The sequence below is a fragment of the Balaenoptera acutorostrata genome, chromosome 6, assembly GCF_949987535.1.
Source record: "Balaenoptera acutorostrata chromosome 6, mBalAcu1.1, whole genome shotgun sequence".
NCBI lineage: Eukaryota > Metazoa > Chordata > Mammalia > Artiodactyla > Balaenopteridae > Balaenoptera > Balaenoptera acutorostrata.
This window is the reverse complement of record NC_080069.1, coordinates 27,306,360-27,314,013: the sequence shown is the minus strand read 5'-3', so window position 1 is coordinate 27,314,013 and position 7,654 is coordinate 27,306,360. Positions and strand designations below refer to the sequence as shown.

At 43.9% G+C, this 7,654-nt stretch overlaps 1 pseudogene; it reads right to left on the bottom strand.

Annotated features, from left to right (window-relative positions):
* Window positions 1-227: 227 nt before the first annotated feature.
* LOC130708372 (serine palmitoyltransferase 1-like) overlaps window positions 228-7,654 on the bottom strand; it is a 55,178-nt pseudogene continuing 47,751 nt past the window's right edge.

Genomic DNA, 7,654 nt, shown 5'->3' with positions numbered 1-7,654 from the left:
TGATTATCAGGAATGTAGGTTTATTTCATTAAAAAACAAAACAAAACAAAACAGATTCATCCCCCAAAGAGTACTGTATCCTTTAAAGAAGCAGCAATCACAAGGCACATATGTACAAAATACCTCAAGCAAAATAGAAACTAAACATTAAAAAAATATGTTATTTAAAAAGATGTTGAAGACCATTTGTTAATATGAACATATATTATAAAATGACATTTTTAATATAATTTTATTCCTTTCCCTTTAATAAGAGATGGAGTAATAGTGTAATATTTATGTACTACCTTGTGGCACATATCACAAACATTTACACCACCCAACTTGGTTTGCTAAAGAAAAAACAGATAGCTAAAGCACAGCTTAAAAATTTTAATTTTAGTGCTTTCACATCTTTTTTAGATATTTGGAATTCATAAGCTGAAAAGAAATAAAGGTCTCATTTTCTTTAGCTTAGAAAAAAAGCTTGTAGTTATACGTCCCTATACAAAAAAGAATACATTCTAGATATTCTAAAGTATCAAGGACATGATTTCTATTTTGGGATCATCACAATAATCCTCTTCTGAAAAGATTAGAAGTCAACGCATAACGAATGTAAAGGTCAATTATACTAAAATAAAATAGTATTTGATTTAAAATATTGCTCACTTAGGAAGTATAATGACTATTCTCTGGTTAGGGATGCTAAGATTCACTGTTAGAAATGGTGCAACATCAGTATTTAGCGTATATAAAAATTCTAGGATTCAAATATATTATAATGAAAAATTTGTAATAATCACACATAAAGTATTCCTTTATATATTAGCCAATATATACATTGAGCTTCACATGACGAAGACTGAAAAAGATGTGTTTGAATTAGATCTTCAATACATTTTGTATCATATATGCTGAAGTGCCTCTAAGCCTTAACGTTGCAGACAATTTTCTATGAGATATTAAGGAGTGCTCACAATCTTTATCATTAGAAGGGAAAGAAGATACACTGAAGCTCCATTTTTAAACAATGACAACAAAAAAAAGAATATAAAATACTAGTATTAATAAAACGTTTAAATAGTACTAAATAGCACAATTTAAATATCAGTTATATGCTGTCATTAGTTTTTCTCTTAAGAAAATCAGTTCTTGGGCTTTTGGATTTGTTTTCTTTTAAGTACCCAGCATCCTTCTCGTGGTCATACACTGAGTCGATACCCACACCATCTAGTGACGCCCCATCTGGTACCCGCAGGCCCCCTGTGGCTCACTGTGCAGTGACTCAGGCCTGTCTGCGTGTTGCGTGGTGAGAGGACACCAGGCCCCAGACTAAAGCAGCACGGTCTGGGCCACCTTGCTGATTGTGGTCGCAGCTTTCTCCAGTTCCTCTTCTGTTTGTTCCACTGTGACCACAATCCTAATGCTGAGAAATAATAAGGGACACAAAAGATAGTCAAATGAGAGTCTATACCAAGGGTCAGCCTGCCACCTGTTTTCGTGAATGAAGCTCTTCTACTGGAACATGGCCTACTGTCCCTAGCCACTTTCTCACTGCCCCGGTAGGGCTGCGTAGTTGTGGCAGGGACCTGTGTCCTGCAAGCTGGAAGCACTTTACTACCTGCTATTGACAGGAGTTTGCCGTTCCCTGCCTGCACTAGTAGCGATCTAGTCCAGGTAACCTTGCAGTAGGGCTCTGCCCAGGCCGGCAGGGAACTCTGTCCTTTAAATCTACCACTGCAAGCAGTATCAGGCCCAAAGCAGGAAGTCAACGTTTCCCATATTAATGAGCGTGTGGTTGTTCACAAGCGTAATTCAGTAAGTCATACAGAAGTCCTACAATACTTTGATGCGGGGCAGAAATTTTCAAGTTTTCAGGAAACTGAAGACAAGAAATATCAGCCTGACAGGGCACTTCTACCCGGGTCCCTCTCACTCCCCTCTGCAAACATCTGCATCAGCCACTGGACACATACACACTGAGTTGGGCTGTGCCCAGAGTCCTGAGGGCACGAGGGTGGCCCCCGTCCTCATGAAACACAGGATCACAACTTTGGATGGTGTAATTGGAACGGAGAGAGCAGGATCTTTAGGGTGCTTTCGAGCTGCTGCCAGAACAGCCTTCCCGAACCCAGCCCAGGGCCCCACGCCTGCACAGCGCTGACTCTGAGTGCTCTCTGGGTCTCTCCCAGACTCCTCCAGGCTCCCTCTCCATCAAACCCGTGCTCTGGGCTCCCCAGATGCACCTGTAGGTCTCCACACCACTGCAGACCCTGCTGGAAGGCCCGATGCCCACCCCAGCTTGTTTGATACGCTTGATTCTGCAGGCTCGGCTTAAGCGTCTCCTGCTCTAGGAAGCCTCAGTCCCTCCCAGGCCAGAACTAACCATCTAACCATGCCCTCCTCCTCTGTGACCTCCCTGACCTGTGTCATGACCCTGAAACCCTCAAGCTCTGGGTGTCTACCTTCTTGGACTACACTGTTTAAGTGCTTAGGGGACAGAATCAGGTGTTGAATGAACGCCAATTTTAAATCATGAGTCGAGGTGCCTCCCCACTGAGGGCCGCTTGAACCTCTGTAGAGGTTTTCCCCACTGTCACTTTGCTTTTCCTTGGGTGCTTAATACGTGTTTGTCAGATGAAGTACCACACAGCACTTGGGCCAGAGGTGGGATGAGCAGCGCCCCCCAGACTGTGCCACCCCCGCCCCCCGTAAGGACTATCCTGGTGGTGGAAACAGCTGGCCCAGCACACGCTACCGCAGCACAGTGGCAGGTCGTCGCCAATGCGAACCTGGGCTGTCCCAGGTCGTTCTTGGGATCGCAGATGTTTCATTAAGTTAATTACAGAGTCCTGAGGGGATTTTCAATTAAAATGGGAAAACATCTCGTTTAAGAACAGAAACAGGTGATGTTCTATCTTTTAACAATACACATTCTTCCTTATCCTGTGACAGTCTTTCAAAAAATTTCAAAACATAATACATTTCATACAAAGTTTAAAGTAGAAAACAATGACTCAGGTCATAATTTTAAGTCTACCAACCTCGGAGGAGGGAGATACTTCTCTTCTTTCTCCAGGTAGCGTGCCAGAGTTAACGCGATGCCTCTGTCCATGCACTGTATGAGGAAAAGGAATACATTTGCAGCCTGGACTGCAGACACTGGTCATTAAAACAGGAAGGTGCACTGAAATGCTCCTCTCAAGAGTAGTTTTAATTCACCTTTCCAACTATAACTGCTAAAAGACAAAACAAAACACCACAGAATCATCTTATCATCTTGAGAGCACTGCTCTACAGGACTTCCTGCAATGATGGAGGTGTCCATCCTGTGCTGTCCACGACGGCAGCCAGGGGCCCACGTGGCTCTCGGGCACTTGGAGATATGGCTAGTGCAACTGTAACACTGAACTTTGAATCTGACTTAATTTAAACAGCCATAGGTAACTAGTGATTACCACTTTAGGCAAAGCAGAGTTAGGACAAGGGGAAACAGGACCAACAAAGCCCCGGAGGCTAACCAAGAGCTGGACTTAATAACGCCAGCAGAATCATTTCAGAGAGGAATTGCTCACACGTCAAATATCAACAACACCTCTGATTCCCATGTGCTACACTTGGACACAGTGCTACCAAGCACAGAAGAGTCTGGTGTCACATTCTGCACAGCTTTCCAATACATCAGCTACCTGCCAACATTTTTTTTTAAATTAAATAATTACTATCAAAATAAAGCATAAAGTCAGACGAGGGTAATGGTTTATAAGGGTTTCTTCCTTGGGGTGATGAAATGTTTTGAAATCAGATAGTGATGGCTGCACAACCCTGTGAGGATACTAAAAACCACTCAACAGTATACTTTAAAGAGTGAATTTTATGGAACGTGAATCGTATTTTTAAACAAACAAACAAACGAACAACCAGCTAGAGCAAGGGGTGCTGTAAAGGAAAGAACAATCACTGCCAGCGTGTGGCAGTGCAGGTATTTGCCTGAAGAGGGGCCATTCTGTAAGCTGTGAGGCAAGGTTTTCCTCTGCTAGGAAAAGATGGAAAACAACGGCAGGCAATGTCTTTTGCTGATTCTACATTCTGGAAGTGTACTTGGAAAAGTTAACTCCTTCTGCAAACATCTGGACTGGCTCCGTTTCTAGTCCTGTCTAATTAAGAAACAGTATAAACCATAGCTCAGTTTGTAAAAACTGTTTTATCAAGCAAGTCAACAAAAATTTGGCAGAACTGCTCAGTTCTGCAAACCTTAAACAAGAACTACGGTGTCACGATCCTTTTTTCTCTTTCAAATATTGAAAAGAAAAAGCAAAGAGGAACAGGACAAAAGACTTATTAAGATGGAAGCTGCAATGATGCAAAGAAACTCTAAGAGTTTTCCTCCTCCTTCCTACAAATGCAGTTTCCAGATAGTATTCTGTTCCCTTCCCCAGAGCCTGTTCTCTCCTCATTCAACTCTCAAGGTGATTTCCTGAAGACAGCCAATATCCAGTGGGAGCCCACAGATGTAATTTTGGGATCTGTGAATTGTCCAGACTCACTTTTTCTTTTTGTTATGAGGATAACCTATGTAAGAGAAGTATCGAGTCACTTGATTCACATGCCCTTTCTGAGTCTCCCTCTGGAACAGAGCAGCAGTAAGACCTTAGCTGTTGCTACCCAGTGAGAAAAGAACTGAGGTGGATCTGACTGGAACTGACACCCTGGCACCTAGAGAAGGCCCACGTCCCGTGACACAAAGTGTGTAGAGAAGCACCCTGAGGGGGTTCGAGGGGAGGCTCTGGGATAATAACGGCGTCACCACAGACTCCAACACAGGACATGCAGCTTCACAAGGCTGCTCTGGCGGCGGTCAGCATCAGTCACACCACCCGGCAACTCAGTTAGAAAACAAACTCAGCTGTCACATGAAGGTAATGTCATAATTTGACTCTTAACTAGGCTTGTCTGTTCTGCTTATGTTTAATTTCTAAATTTGTTTTGGTATTACATTTGTACAGGAGCTCTAATTAAAAGGATGCTGTACTTCCTTTTATAGCTTATACATTTAAGTAATATGACAATAAAAACACCGAGGCAGTAAAAAAGGTCTGTGGGATGCTTTTCCCCTTTAAAGAGTTTTTTTTCAAGTCTGCAGAGCTGCACCTGAGGAGACATCTGTGACCTTTCCTCACTCAGCAAGGCAAGAGCCACTCCAGCCTGTTCATTCACAATCTGACACGTTTCCTTAATTAGGAATCTCATATTCTGGGTTTGGTTTTATTTTGTTTTTTTAGGACAACTGATTCTGGAAGGCCACAAGTTGCAAGAAGCTCTCCACGAATCAATGATCCACAAGTTGCAAGAAGCTCTCCATGAATCAATGACTGCAGGTACTGTGGTTCACACATCGTCGGGTACAGGTCAGCTGAAGCCAGCGGTGAAGCCAGAGGCTGGCTTAGCACCACAGTCTCCACACTGAGCAGCCACGTGACTGCCTGCTGTGCCACAGCCGGGCAGGGGCACACGGCAGACTTGACCAGCACCACTACCCTGACGCCTGGCAGCACGGACTCGGGGAAGGAGCCTCTGAAAGGAACCGTCAGGACAAGCAGGACAGGGAAGCAGGGTGAAGCCTGTCTTCATTCTCAAATACGTACGCCATGTATTTCAGATTCAAGTACAAGGCAGCACCACCCTCGGTGCTCAGTGCTGCAGGGCCACTTGACCGTTCTTCAGAAGGAGGAAAGTGAGGAGAGAGGACTTGGGTGAACGCAGCTCTACTGAACAGTAAAGGCCAAGGGATCTTCCCTAGTGATGCGTTTCTTAGTTAATAACTAAGGTACACTTAGTAGTAAGACTTTCAGAAGTCAGACATTTAAATCAAGCTCCCAAGTTAGGCATGGTAAAGAAGTGGCTCGTCTTCCTTCCTTTTTGCTTACAAGATTATTTCGACCTGTTTCTGAGCTATGCTGGGTGTTCAGCCCCAGACAGTCAGCTGTCCGGTGTTGTGCGCCATCACCATACAGAATGCCATCCCCACCTACATGTGCGAAAGCCTGGCTTTGTAAATAGGAAGCAACTGGGTTTTCTGGAAGACTAATTATTCAGAGTGGAAGCAAAGCGTATTTTAATACAATGTGGCAAAGAACACAACTTCAATGTGAGCTGAAAATTGACCCAATGGAATAACCTGCAGCCTGTCAGTAGAGACGTGCTACAGACTCCACTGGGCAGGGACAGACGTCAGGAAGGCTGGGCATCAGAACAAGTCCATGTCACCAGAGGGATAACCACAACTTCTGTTGTACCCAATCTCTTAGGGCAAAGAGAGCATTCTTAAAAATGACCTTAAAAATTCCTTGGGTTCAGGGTAGAAGGGTATGAAGAGATTCGCCCGAATAACTGGATACTCACTTGAGTTACTATTTCCTGAAGTAGTTTAACGTCTCTTTCTCGACACCCAGTGCTCTCTTCCAGCTGGAGGTGAAATGCTGGAGAAATGGACTCACCCACCACTTTTAATCCAGAAATGCTGAGGAAGGGAAACACACACACAAGCATAAATCCTCTTCCGAGCTCAGATTTCTCACATATAAATAATTTTACAAAGTCTGCATTAATGAATGTGACAGAAACTTGGGACTTCCATGGGAAACATCATGTGGTGGGATTCCAGATCTGACAAAGGGAGGTAAAAACGCACGCTCTGGGCAGTGCTTCCTAGTCTAGGACACCCTGCAGCACGGCGGGGAAGAGGATTCCCGGTCCCGCAGGACCCTCCGGCTCACATTTCACAGAGAACACGTGCGTCATCCCCAGCCTCCCACCAGACGGTCTACATGCCTCACCCACCTTGGCTGGGGCCACCCCCTCCTCAAGGGGCCCCTTGCAGGCCCACTCAGCCCTGGGCCTCTGCCCTGTCGCTTCCTCTCCTCACCTGCTCTCTCCTGTTCTTGCACGGCTAGCGCCAGACACGCCCGGTCCCAGGTCCAGGGTCACTCCTCTGAGGGCCTCCCTCATCACCCACTTTAGGGAAGTGTCTGCACCATCATTTTCTATTACTTCTGTTTCCTCCATGGATAACATATTATAATTGTTAATGCTGCTTCCTTATTTGCTAAATCTTTAGTTTGTATCTTGTCTTTTATAAACTTCAGGGATGATTTCTGACACTAAAATTTTATATTTTGGTCACCAACAATATATTTAGGTTGTAAAGCTGTCTTCTTGTGTACATGTTTAATTTTAAATTTTTCTTGAATTACGATGATTTTCTTCTCTCTTAGGATTAACAGCACAGAAATCTGCTGTTTCTCAGGAAGGAAGAGAGATTTCTTTAGGGGTGAAAGCCTGTATTTTCAAATGATTATTGCAGTGTTATGAGAACTGTAGGCCATATAATTTAGCCAGGTATGGTTTGATTTCTGACCTATCTCCTAGGACAAAAATAGTGATACATGTCTATTTGAAATTGGGCTAAACATTTTAAATGGCTTTCATTTAGTCTGCTTTACCTGGAAAGATCTGCTTTTCCCTTAGAATGAAATGAGCACAAAAAGCACTTGTTAGCATACTCAATTCTTCAAATATGTTTAGGACTCAACAAGCTTTTACTGAATGACTACCTGTGCCGAGTATCACATGAAGTGAGGAAGCTAAGCTCACCTGCCTTTCACACCACCCT